This window comes from Strix aluco, unplaced genomic scaffold, assembly GCF_031877795.1.
Source record: "Strix aluco isolate bStrAlu1 unplaced genomic scaffold, bStrAlu1.hap1 HAP1_SCAFFOLD_41, whole genome shotgun sequence".
NCBI classification, from domain to species: domain Eukaryota; kingdom Metazoa; phylum Chordata; class Aves; order Strigiformes; family Strigidae; genus Strix; species Strix aluco.
Genome location: NW_027436552.1, coordinates 1,163,958 through 1,177,426, shown reverse-complemented (window position 1 = coordinate 1,177,426; position 13,469 = coordinate 1,163,958).

Here is a 13,469-nt window from a genome sequence, read left to right as displayed (position 1 = left end):
CTGTTTTCTGCACAAAAGCGATTCTGCGAAGCAATGTGAACACTTCTGCTTCCCAGGCACAGAGAAGGTGCTAGCAAGGAATTCTCTGCCTGCCTTTCCCCAGTGCTCTGCAAGCTCTCCAGGACAACAGCAAATCTGGGGCTCTGTGCTTTCTTTCGTTCTGAACAAGTGTTACTGTTTTCTGCACAAAAGCGATTCTGCGAAGCAATGTGAACAGGCACAGAGAAGGTGCTATCAGGGAATTCTCTGCCTGCCTTTCCCCAGTGCTCTGCAAGCTCTCCAGGACAACATAAAATCTGGGGCTCTGTGCTTTCTTTCCTTCTGAACAAGTGTTAGTGTTTTATGCACAAAAGCGATTCTTGCGAAGCGATGTGAACACTTCTGCTTCCCAGGCACAGAGAAGGTGCTATCAGGGAATTCTCTGCCTGCCTTTCCCCAGTGCTCTGCAAGCTCTCCAGGACAACATAAAATCTGGGGCTCTGTGCTTTCTTTCCTTCTGAACAAGTGTTACTGTTTTCTGCACAAAAGAGATTCTGCGAAGCAATGTGAACACTTCTGCTTCCCAGGCACAGAGAAGGTGCTAGCAAGGAATTCTCTGCCTGCCTTTCCCCAGTGCTCTGCAAGCTCTCCAGGACAACATAAAATCTGGGGCTCTGTGCTTTCTTTCGTTCTGAACAAGTGTTACTGTTTTCTGCACAAAAGCGATTCTGCGAAACAATGTCAACAGGCACAGAGAAGGTGCTATCAGGGAATTCTCTGCCTGCCTTTCCCCAGTGCTCTGCAAGCTCTCCAGGACAACATAAAATCTGGGGCTCTGTGCTTTCTTTCCTTCTGAACAAGTGTTACTGTTTTCTGCACAAAAGAGATTCTGCGAAGCAATGTGAACACTTCTGCTTCCCAGGCACAGAGAAGGTGCTAGCAAGGAATTCTCTGCCTGCCTTTCCCCAGTGCTCTGCAAGCTCTCCAGGACAACAGCAAATCTGGGGCTCTGTGCTTTCTTTCGTTCTGAACAAGTGTTACTGTTTTCTGCACAAAAGCGATTCTGCGAAGCAATGTGAACAGGCACAGAGAAGGTGCTATCAGGGAATTCTCTGCCTGCCTTTCCCCAGTGCTCTGCAAGCTCTCCAGGACAACATAAAATCTGGGGCTCTGTGCTTTCTTTCGTTCTGAACAAGTGTTACTGTTTTCTGCACAAAAGCGATTCTGCGAAGCAATGTGAACACTTCTGCTTCCCAGGCACAGAGAAGGTGCTAGGAAGGAATTCTCTGCCTGCCTTTCCCCAGTGCTCTGCAAGCTCTCCAGGACAACATAAAATCTGGGGCTCTGTGCTTTCTTTCTTTCTGAACAAGTGTTACTGTTTTCTGCACAAAAGCGATTCTGCGAAACAATGTGAACAGGCACAGAGAAGGTGCTATCAGGGAATTCTCTGCCTGCCTTTCCCCAGTGCTCTGCAAGCTCTCCAGGACAACATAGAATCTGGGGCTCTGTGCTTTCTTTCGTTCTGAACAACTGTTAATGTTTTCTGCACAAAAGCGATTCTTGCGAAGCAATGTGAACACTTCTGCTTCCCAGGCACAGAGAAGGTGCTAGCAGGGAATTCTCTGCCTGCCTTTCCCCAGTGCTCTGCAAGCTCTCCAGGACAACATAAAATCTGGGGCTCTGTGCTTTCTTTCGTTCTGAACAAGTGTTACTGTTTTCTGCACAAAAGCGATTCTGCGAAGCAATGTGAACACTTCTGCTTCCCAGGCACAGAGAAGGTGCTAGCAAGGAATTCTCTGCTGCCTTTCCCCAGTGCTCTGCAAGCTCTCCAGGACAACATAAAATCTGGGGCTCTGTGCTTTCTTTCCTTCTGAACAAGTGTTACTGTTTTCTGCACAAAAGCGATTCTGCGAAGCAATGTGAACACTTCTGCTTCCCAGGCACAGAGAAGGTGCTAGGAAGGAATTCTCTGCCTGCCTTTCCCCAGTGCTCTGCAAGCTCTCCAGGACAACATAAAATCTGGGGCTCTGTGCTTTCTTTCGTTCTGAACAAGTGTTACTGTTTTCTGCACAAAAGCGATTCTTGCGAAGCAATGTGAACAGGCACAGAGAAGGTCCTAGCAGTGAATTCTCTGCCTGCCTTTCCCCAGTGCTCTGCAAGCTCTCCAGGACAACATAAAATCTGGGGCTCTGTGCTTTCTTTCCTTCTGAACAAGTGTTACTGTTTTCTGCACAAAAGCGATTCTGCGAAACAATGTCAACAGGCACAGAGAAGGTGCTATCAGGGAATTCTCTGCCTGCCTTTCCCCAGTGCTCTGCAAGCTCTCCAGGACAACATAGAATCTGCGGCTCTGTGCTTTCTTTCGTTCTGAACAAGTGTTAGTGTTTTCTGCACAAAAGCGATTCTGCGAAGCAATGTGAACACTTCTGCTTCCCAGGCACAGAGAAGGTCCTAGCAGTGAATTCTCTGCCTGCCTTTCCCCAGTGCTCTGCAAGCTCTCCAGGACTACATAGAATCTGGGGCTCTGTGCTTTCTTTCCTTCTGAACAAGTGTTACTGTTTTCTGCACAAAAGCGATTCTGCGAAGCAATCTGAACAGGCACAGAGAAGGTGCTAGCAGGGAATTCTCTGCCTGCCTTTCCCCAGTGCTCTGCAAGCTCTCCAGGACAACATAAAATCTGGGGCTCTGTGCTTTCTTTTGTTCTGAACAAGTGTTACTGTTTTCTGCACAAAAGCGATTCTGCGAAACAATGTGAACAGGCACAGAGAAGGTGCTAGCAGGGAATTCTCTGCCTGCCTTTCCCCAGTGCTCTGCAAGCTCTCCAGGACAACATAAAATCTGGGGCTCTGTGCTTTCTTTCGTTCTGAACAAGTGTTACTGTTTTCTGCACAAAAGCGATTCTGCGAAACAATGTGAACAGGCACAGAGAAGGTGCTATCAGGGAATTCTCTGCCTGCCTTTCCCCAGTGCTCTGCAAGCTCTCCAGGACAACATAGAATCTGGGGCTCTGTGCTTTCTTTCGTTCTGAACAACTGTTAATGTTTTCTGCACAAAAGCGATTCTTGCGAAGCAATGTGAACACTTCTGCTTCCCAGGCACAGAGAAGGTGCTAGCAGGGAATTCTCTGCCTGCCTTTCCCCAGTGCTCTGCAAGCTCTCCAGGACAACATAAAATCTGGGGCTCTGTGCTTTCTTTCGTTCTGAACAAGTGTTACTGTTTTCTGCACAAAAGCGATTCTGCGAAGCAATGTGAACACTTCTGCTTCCCAGGCACAGAGAAGGTGCTAGCAGTGAATTCTCTGCCTGCCTTTCCCCAGTGCTCTGCAAGCTCTCCAGGACAACATAGAATCTGGGGCTCTGTGCTTTCTTTCGTTCTGAACAACTGTTACTGTTTTCTGCACAAAAGCGATTCTTGCGAAGCAATGTGAACACTTCTGCTTCCCAGGCACAGAGAAGGTGCTAGCAGGGAATTCTCTGCCTGCCTTTCCCCAGTGCTCTGCAAGCTTTCCAGGGCAACATAAAATCTGGGGCTCTGTGCTTTCTTTCGTTCTGAACAAGTGTTAGTGTTTTCTGCACAAAAGCGATTCTGCGAAGCAATGTGAACACTTCTGCTTCCCAGGCACAGAGAAGGTCCTAGCAGTGAATTCTCTGCCTGCCTTTCCCCAGTGCTCTGCAAGCTCTCCAGGACTACATAGAATCTGGGGCTCTGTGCTTTCTTTCCTTCTGAACAAGTGTTACTGTTTTCTGCACAAAAGCGATTCTGCGAAGCAATCTGAACAGGCACAGAGAAGGTGCTAGCAGGGAATTCTCTGCCTGCCTTTCCCCAGTGCTCTGCAAGCTCTCCAGGACAACATAAAATCTGGGGCTCTGTGCTTTATTTCCTTCTGAACAAGTGTTACTGTTTTCTGCACAAAAGCGATTCTGCGAAGCAATGTGAACACTTCTGCTTCCCAGGCACAGAGAAGATGCTAGGAAGGAATTCTCTGCCTGCCTTTCCCCAGTGCTCTGCAAGCTCTCCAGGACAACATAAAATCTGGGGCTCTGTGCTTTCTTTCGTTCTGAACAAGTGTTACTGTTTTCTGCACAAAAGCGATTCTGCGAAACAATGTGAACAGGCACAGAGAAGGTGCTATCAGGGAATTCTCTGCCTGCCTTTCCCCAGTGCTCTGCAAGCTCTCCAGGACAACATAGAATCTGGGGCTCTGTGCTTTCTTTCGTTCTGAACAACTGTTACTGTTTTCTGCACAAAAGCGATTCTTGCGAAGCAATGTGAACACTTCTGCTTCCCAGGCACAGAGAAGGTGCTAGCAGGGAATTCTCTGCCTGCCTTTCCCCAGTGCTCTGCAAGCTCTCCAGGACAACATAAAATCTGGGGCTCTGTGCTTTCTTTCGTTCTGAACAAGTGTTACTGTTTTCTGCACAAAAGCGATTCTGCGAAGCAATGTGAACAGGCACAGAGAAGGTGCTATCAGGGAATTCTCTGCCTGCCTTTCCCCAGTGCTCTGCAAGCTCTCCAGGACAACATAAAATCTGGGGCTCTGTGCTTTCTTTCCTTCTGAACAAGTGTTAGTGTTTTATGCACAAAAGCGATTCTTGCGAAGCGATGTGAACACTTCTGCTTCCCAGGCACAGAGAAGGTGCTATCAGGGAATTCTCTGCCTGCCTTTCCCCAGTGCTCTGCAAGCTCTCCAGGACAACATAAAATCTGGGGCTCTGTGCTTTCTTTCCTTCTGAACAAGTGTTACTGTTTTCTGCACAAAAGAGATTCTGCGAAGCAATGTGAACACTTCTGCTTCCCAGGCACAGAGAAGGTGCTAGCAAGGAATTCTCTGCCTGCCTTTCCCCAGTGCTCTGCAAGCTCTCCAGGACAACATAAAATCTGGGGCTCTGTGCTTTCTTTCGTTCTGAACAAGTGTTACTGTTTTCTGCACAAAAGCGATTCTGCGAAGCAATGTGAACAGGCACAGAGAAGGTGCTATCAGGGAATTCTCTGCCTGCCTTTCCCCAGTGCTCTGCAAGCTCTCCAGGACAACATAGAATCTGGGGCTCTGTGCTTTCTTTCGTTCTGAACAACTGTTACTGTTTTCTGCACAAAAGCGATTCTTGCGAAGCAATGTGAACACTTCTGCTTCCCAGGCACAGAGAAGGTGCTAGCAGGGAATTCTCTGCCTGCCTTTCCCCAGTGCTCTGCAAGCTCTCCAGGACAACAGCAAATCTGGGGCTCTGTGCTTTCTTTCGTTCTGAACAAGTGTTACTGTTTTCTGCACAAAAGCGATTCTGCGAAGCAATGTGAACACTTCTGCTTCCCAGGCAGAGAGAAGGTCCTAGCAGTGAATTCTCTGCCTGCCTTTCCCCAGTGCTCTGCAAGCTCTCCAGGACTACATAGAATCTGGGGCTCTGTGCTTTATTTCCTTCTGAACAAGTGTTACTGTTTTCTGCACAAAAGCGGTTCTGCGAAGCAATCTGAACAGGCACAGAGAAGGTGCTAGCAGGGAATTCTCTGCCTGCCTTTCCCCAGTGCTCTGCAAGCTCTCCAGGACAACATAAAATCTGGGGCTCTGTGCTTTCTTTCCTTCTGAACAAGTGTTACTGTTTTCTGCACAAAAGCGATTCTTGCGAAGCAATGTGAACACTTCTGCTTCCCAGGCACAGAGAAGATGCTAGGAAGGAATTCTCTGCCTGGCTTTCCCCAGTGCTCTGCAAGCTCTCCAGGGCAACATAAAATCTGGGGCTCTGTGCTTTCTTTCCTTCTGAACAAGTGTTACTGTTTTCTGCACAAAAGCGAATCTGCGAAACAATGTGAACAGGCACAGAGAAGGTGCTATCAGGGAATTCTCTGCCTGCCTTTCCCCAGTGCTCTGCAAGCTCTCCAGGACAACATAGAATCTGGGGCTCTGTGCTTTCTTTCGTTCTGAACAACTGTTACTGTTTTCTGCACAAAAGCGATTCTTGCGAAGCAGTGTGAACACTTCTGCTTCCCAGGCACAGAGAAGGTGCTAGCAAGGAATTCTCTGCTGCCTTTCCCCAGTGCTCTGCAAGCTCCCCAGGACAACATAAAATCTGGGGCTCTGTGCTTTCTTTCCTTCTGAACAAGTGTTACTGTTTTCTGCACAAAAGCGATTCTGCGAAGCAATGTGAACACTTCTGCTTCCCAGGCACAGAGAAGGTGCTAGGAAGGAATTCTCTGCCTGCCTTTCCCCAGTGCTCTGCAAGCTCTCCAGGACAACATAAAATCTGGGGCTCTGTGCTTTCTTTCGTTCTGAACAAGTGTTACTGTTTTCTGCACAAAAGCGATTCTGCGAAACAATGTCAACAGGCACAGAGAAGGTGCTATCAGGGAATTCTCTGCCTGCCTTTCCCCAGTGCTCTGCAAGCTCTCCAGGACAACATAGAATCTGGGGCTCTGTGCTTTCTTTCGTTCTGAACAAGTGTTACTGTTTTCTGCACAAAAGCGATTCTGCGAAGCAATGTGAACACTTCTGCTTCCCAGGCACAGAGAAGGTCCTAGCAGTGAATTCTCTGCCTGCCTTTCCCCAGTGCTCTGCAAGCTCTCCAGGACTACATAGAATCTGGGGCTCTGTGCTTTCTTTCCTTCTGAACAAGTGTTACTGTTTTCTGCACAAAAGCGATTCTGCGAAGCAATCTGAACAGGCACAGAGAAGGTGCTAGCAGGGAATTCTCTGCCTGCCTTTCCCCAGTGCTCTGCAAGCTCTCCAGGACAACATAAAATCTGGGGCTCTGTGCTTTCTTTCGTTCTGAACAAGTGTTACTGTTTTCTGCACAAAAGCGATTCTGCGAAACAATGTGAACAGGCACAGAGAAGGTGCTATCAGGGAATTCTCTGCCTGCCTTTCCCCAGTGCTCTGCAAGCTCTCCAGGACAACATAGAATCTGGGGCTTTGTGCTTTCTTTCGTTCTGAACAACTGTTACTGTTTTCTGCACAAAAGCGATTCTTGCGAAGCAATGTGAACACTTCTGCTTCCCAGGCACAGAGAAGGTGCTAGCAGGGAATTCTCTGCCTGCCTTTCCCCAGTGCTCTGCAAGCTCTCCAGGACAACAGCAAATCTGGGGCTCTGTGCTTTCTTTCGTTCTGAACAAGTGTTACTGTTTTCTGCACAAAAGCGATTCTGCGAAGCAATGTGAACAGGCACAGAGAAGGTGCTATCAGGGAATTCTCTGCCTGCCTTTCCCCAGTGCTCTGCAAGCTCTCCAGGACAACATAGAATCTGGGGCTCTGTGCTTTCTTTCGTTCTGAACAACTGTTACTGTTTTCTGCACAAAAGCGATTCTTGCGAAGCAGTGTGAACACTTCTGCTTCCCAGGCACAGAGAAGGTGCTAGCAAGGAATTCTCTGCTGCCTTTCCCCAGTGCTCTGCAAGCTCCCCAGGACAACATAAAATCTGGGGCTCTGTGCTTTCTTTCCTTCTGAACAAGTGTTACTGTTTTCTGCACAAAAGCGATTCTGCGAAGCAATGTGAACACTTCTGCTTCCCAGGCACAGAGAAGGTGCTAGGAAGGAATTCTCTGCCTGCCTTTCCCCAGTGCTCTGCAAGCTCTCCAGGACAACATAAAATCTGGGGCTCTGTGCTTTCTTTCGTTCTGAACAAGTGTTACTGTTTTCTGCACAAAAGCGATTCTGCGAAACAATGTCAACAGGCACAGAGAAGGTGCTATCAGGGAATTCTCTGCCTGCCTTTCCCCAGTGCTCTGCAAGCTCTCCAGGACAACATAGAATCTGGGGCTCTGTGCTTTCTTTCGTTCTGAACAAGTGTTACTGTTTTCTGCACAAAAGCGATTCTGCGAAGCAATGTGAACACTTCTGCTTCCCAGGCACAGAGAAGGTCCTAGCAGTGAATTCTCTGCCTGCCTTTCCCCAGTGCTCTGCAAGCTCTCCAGGACTACATAGAATCTGGGGCTCTGTGCTTTCTTTCCTTCTGAACAAGTGTTACTGTTTTCTGCACAAAAGCGATTCTGCGAAGCAATCTGAACAGGCACAGAGAAGGTGCTATCAGGGAATTCTCTGCCTGCCTTTCCCCAGTGCTCTGCAAGCTCTCCAGGACAACATAAAATCTGGGGCTCTGTGCTTTCTTTCGTTCTGAACAAGTGTTACTGTTTTCTGCACAAAAGCGATTCTGCGAAACAATGTGAACAGGCACAGAGAAGGTGCTATCAGGGAATTCTCTGCCTGCCTTTCCCCAGTGCTCTGCAAGCTCTCCAGGACAACATAGAATCTGGGGCTTTGTGCTTTCTTTCGTTCTGCACAACTGTTACTGTTTTCTGCACAAAAGCGATTCTTGCGAAGCAATGTGAACACTTCTGCTTCCCAGGCACAGAGAAGGTGCTAGCAGGGAATTCTCTGCCTGCCTTTCCCCAGTGCTCTGCAAGCTCTCCAGGACAACAGCAAATCTGGGGCTCTGTGCTTTCTTTCGTTCTGAACAAGTGTTACTGTTTTCTGCACAAAAGCGATTCTGCGAAGCAATGTGAACAGGCACAGAGAAGGTGCTATCAGGGAATTCTCTGCCTGCCTTTCCCCAGTGCTCTGCAAGCTCTCCAGGACAACATAAAATCTGGGGCTCTGTGCTTTCTTTCCTTCTGAACAAGTGTTAGTGTTTTATGCACAAAAGCGATTCTTGCGAAGCGATGTGAACACTTCTGCTTCCCAGGCACAGAGAAGGTGCTATCAGGGAATTCTCTGCCTGCCTTTCCCCAGTGCTCTGCAAGCTCTCCAGGACAACATAAAATCTGGGGCTCTGTGCTTTCTTTCCTTCTGAACAAGTGTTACTGTTTTCTGCACAAAAGCGATTCTGCGAAGCAATGTGAACACTTCTGCTTCCCAGGCACAGAGAAGGTGCTAGCAAGGAATTCTCTGCCTGCCTTTCCCCAGTGCTCTGCAAGCTCTCCAGGACAACAGCAAATCTGGGGCTCTGTGCTTTCTTTCGTTCTGAACAAGTGTTACTGTTTTCTGCACAAAAGCGATTCTGCGAAGCAATGTGAACAGGCACAGAGAAGGTGCTATCAGGGAATTCTCTGCCTGCCTTTCCCCAGTGCTCTGCAAGCTCTCCAGGACAACATAAAATCTGGGGCTCTGTGCTTTCTTTCCTTCTGAACAAGTGTTAGTGTTTTATGCACAAAAGCGATTCTGCGAAGCAATGTGAACACTTCTGCTTCCCAGGCACAGAGAAGGTGCTATCAGGGAATTCTCTGCCTGCCTTTCCCCAGTGCTCTGCAAGCTCTCCAGGACAACATAAAATCTGGGGCTCTGTGCTTTCTTTCCTTCTGAACAAGTGTTACTGTTTTCTGCACAAAAGCGATTCTGCGAAGCAATCTGAACAGGCACAGAGAAGGTGCTAGCAGGGAATTCTCTGCCTGCCTTTCCCCAGTGCTCTGCAAGCTCTCCAGGACAACATAAAATCTGGGGCTCTGTGCTTTCTTTCGTTCTGAACAAGTGTTACTGTTTTCTGCACAAAAGCGATTCTGCGAAGCAATGTGAACACTTCTGCTTCCCAGGCACAGAGAAGGTGCTAGCAAGGAATTCTCTGCCTGCCTTTCCCCAGTGCTCTGCAAGCTCTCCAGGACAACATAGAATCTGGGGCTCTGTGCTTTCTTTCGTTCTGAACAAGTGTTACTGTTTTCTGCACAAAAGCGATTTTGCGAAGCAATGGGAACACTTCTGCTTCCCAGGCACAGAGAAGGTGCTAGCAGGGAATTCTCTGCCTGCCTTTCCCCAGTGCTCTGCAAGCTCTCCAGGACAACAGCAAATCTGGGGCTCTGTGCTTTCTTTCGTTCTGAACAAGTGTTAGTGTTTTCTGCACAAAAGCGATTCTGCGAAGCAATGTGAACACTTCTGCTTCCCAGGCACAGAGAAGGTCCTAGCAGTGAATTCTCTGCCTGCCTTTCCCCAGTGCTCTGCAAGCTCTCCAGGACTACATAGAATCTGGGGCTCTGTGCTTTATTTCCTTCTGAACAAGTGTTACTGTTTTCTGCACAAAAGCGGTTCTGCGAAGCAATGTGAACACTTCTGCTTCCCAGGCACAGAGAAGATGCTAGGAAGGAATTCTCTGCCTGGCTTTCCCCAGTGCTCTGCAAGCTCTCCAGGGCAACATAAAATCTGGGGCTCTGTGCTTTCTTTCGTTCTGAACAAGTGTTACTGTTTTCTGCACAAAAGCGATTCTGCGAAACAATGTGAACAGGCACAGAGAAGGTGCTATCAGGGAATTCTCTGCCTGCCTTTCCCCAGTGCTCTGCAAGCTCTCCAGGACAACATAGAATCTGGGGCTCTGTGCTTTCTTTCGTTCTGAACAACTGTTACTGTTTTCTGCACAAAAGCGATTCTTGCGAAGCAGTGTGAACACTTCTGCTTCCCAGGCACAGAGAAGGTGCTAGCAAGGAATTCTCTGCTGCCTTTCCCCAGTGCTCTGCAAGCTCTCCAGGACAACATAAAATCTGGGGCTCTGTGCTTTCTTTCCTTCTGAACAAGTGTTACTGCTTTCTGCACAAAAGTGATTCTGCGAATCAATGTGAACACTTCTGCTTCCCAGGCACAGAGAAGGTGCTAGGAAGGAATTCTCTGCCTGCCTTTCCCCAGTGCTCTGCAAGCTCTCCAGGACAACATAAAATCTGGGGCTCTGTGCTTTCTTTCGTTCTGAACAAGTGTTACTGTTTTCTGCACAAAAGCGATTCTTGCGAAGCGATGTGAACACTTCTGCTTCCCAGGCACAGAGAAGGTGCTATCAGGGAATTCTCTGCCTGCCTTTCCCCAGTGCTCTGCAAGCTCTCCAGGACAACATAAAATCTGGGGCTCTGTGCTTTCTTTCCTTCTGAACAAGTGTTACTGTTTTCTGCACAAAAGAGATTCTGCGAAGCAATGTGAACACTTCTGCTTCCCAGGCACAGAGAAGGTGCTAGCAAGGAATTCTCTGCCTGCCTTTCCCCAGTGCTCTGCAAGCTCTCCAGGACAACAGCAAATCTGGGGCTCTGTGCTTTCTTTCGTTCTGAACAAGTGTTACTGTTTTCTGCACAAAAGCGATTCTGCGAAGCAATGTGAACAGGCACAGAGAAGGTGCTATCAGGGAATTCTCTGCCTGCCTTTCCCCAGTGCTCTGCAAGCTCTCCAGGACAACATAAAATCTGGGGCTCTGTGCTTTCTTTCGTTCTGAACAAGTGTTACTGTTTTCTGCACAAAAGCGATTCTGCGAAGCAATGTGAACACTTCTGCTTCCCAGGCACAGAGAAGATGCTAGGAAGGAATTCTCTGCCTGCCTTTCCCCAGTGCTCTGCAAGCTCTCCAGGACAACATAAAATCTGGGGCTCTGTGCTTTCTTTCGTTCTGAACAAGTGTTACTGTTTTCTGCACAAAAGCGATTCTGCGAAACAATGTGAACAGGCACAGAGAAGGTGCTATCAGGGAATTCTCTGCCTGCCTTTCCCCAGTGCTCTGCAAGCTCTCCAGGACAACATAGAATCTGGGGCTCTGTGCTTTCTTTCGTTCTGAACAAGTGTTACTGTTTTCTGCACAAAAGCGATTCTGCGAAACAATTCGAACAGGCACAGAGAAGGTGCTATCAGGGAATTCTCTGCCTGCCTTTCCCCAGTGCTCTGCAAGCTCTCCAGGACAACATAAAATCTGGGGCTCTGTGCTTTCTTTCCTTCTGAACAAGTGTTACTGTTTTCTGCACAAAAGCGATTCTGCGAAGCAATGTGAACACTTCTGCTTCCCAGGCACAGAGAAGGTGCTAGCAAGGAATTCTCTGCCTGCCTTTCCCCAGTGCTCTGCAAGCTCTCCAGGACAACAGCAAATCTGGGGCTCTGTGCTTTCTTTCGTTCTGAACAAGTGTTACTGTTTTCTGCACAAAAGCGATTCTGCGAAGCAATGTGAACAGGCACAGAGAAGGTGCTATCAGGGAATTCTCTGCCTGCCTTTCCCCAGTGCTCTGCAAGCTCTCCAGGACAACATAAAATCTGGGGCTCTGTGCTTTCTTTCCTTCTGAACAAGTGTTAGTGTTTTATGCACAAAAGCGATTCTTGCGAAGCGATGTGAACACTTCTGCTTCCCAGGCACAGAGAAGGTGCTATCAGGGAATTCTCTGCCTGCCTTTCCCCAGTGCTCTGCAAGCTCTCCAGGACAACATAAAATCTGGGGCTCTGTGCTTTCTTTCCTTCTGAACAAGTGTTACTGTTTTCTGCACAAAAGAGATTCTGCGAAGCAATGTGAACACTTCTGCTTCCCAGGCACAGAGAAGGTGCTAGCAAGGAATTCTCTGCCTGCCTTTCCCCAGTGCTCTGCAAGCTCTCCAGGACAACAGCAAATCTGGGGCTCTGTGCTTTCTTTCGTTCTGAACAAGTGTTACTGTTTTCTGCACAAAAGCGATTCTGCGAAGCAATGTGAACAGGCACAGAGAAGGTGCTATCAGGGAATTCTCTGCCTGCCTTTCCCCAGTGCTCTGCAAGCTCTCCAGGACAACATAGAATCTGGGGCTCTGTGCTTTCTTTCGTTCTGAACAAGTGTTACTGTTTTCTGCACAAAAGCGATTCTGCGAAACAATGTGAACAGGCACAGAGAAGGTGCTATCAGGGAATTCTCTGCCTGCCTTTCCCCAGTGCTCTGCAAGCTCTCCAGGACAACATAGAATCTGGGGCTTTGTGCTTTCTTTCGTTCTGAACAACTGTTACTGTTTTCTGCACAAAAGCGATTCTTGCGAAGCAATGTGAACACTTCTGCTTCCCAGGCACAGAGAAGGTGCTAGCAGGGAATTCTCTGCCTGCCTTTCCCCAGTGCTCTGCAAGCTCTCCAGGACAACAGCAAATCTGGGGCTCTGTGCTTTCTTTCCTTCTGAACAAGTGTTACTGTTTTCTGCACAAAAGAGATTCTGCGAAGCAATGTGAACACTTCTGCTTCCCAGGCACAGAGAAGGTCCTAGCAGTGAATTCTCTGCCTGCCTTTCCCCAGTGCTCTGCAAGCTCTCCAGGACTACATAGAATCTGGGGCTCTGTGCTTTCTTTCCTTCTGAACAAGTGTTACTGTTTTCTGCACAAAAGCGGTTCTGCGAAGCAATCTGAACAGGCACAGAGAAGGTGCTAGCAAGGAATTCTCTGCCTGCCTTTCCCCAGTGCTCTGCAAGCTCTCCAGGACAACATAAAATCTGGGGCTCTGTGCTTTCTTTCGTTCTGAACAACTGTTACTGTTTTCTGCACAAAAGCGATTCTTGCGAAGCAATGTGAACACTTCTGCTTCCCAGGCACAGAGAAGATGCTAGCAAGGAATTCTCTGCCTGGCTTTCCCCAGTGCTCTGCAAGCTCTCCAGGGCAACATAAAATCTGGGGCTCTGTGCTTTCTTTCGTTCTGAACAAGTGTTACTGTTTTCTGCACAAAAGCGAATCTGCGAAACAATGTGAACAGGCACAGAGAAGGTGCTATCAGGGAATTCTCTGCCTGCCTTTCCCCAGTGCTCTGCAAGCTCTCCAGGACAACATAGAATCTGGGGCTCTGTGCT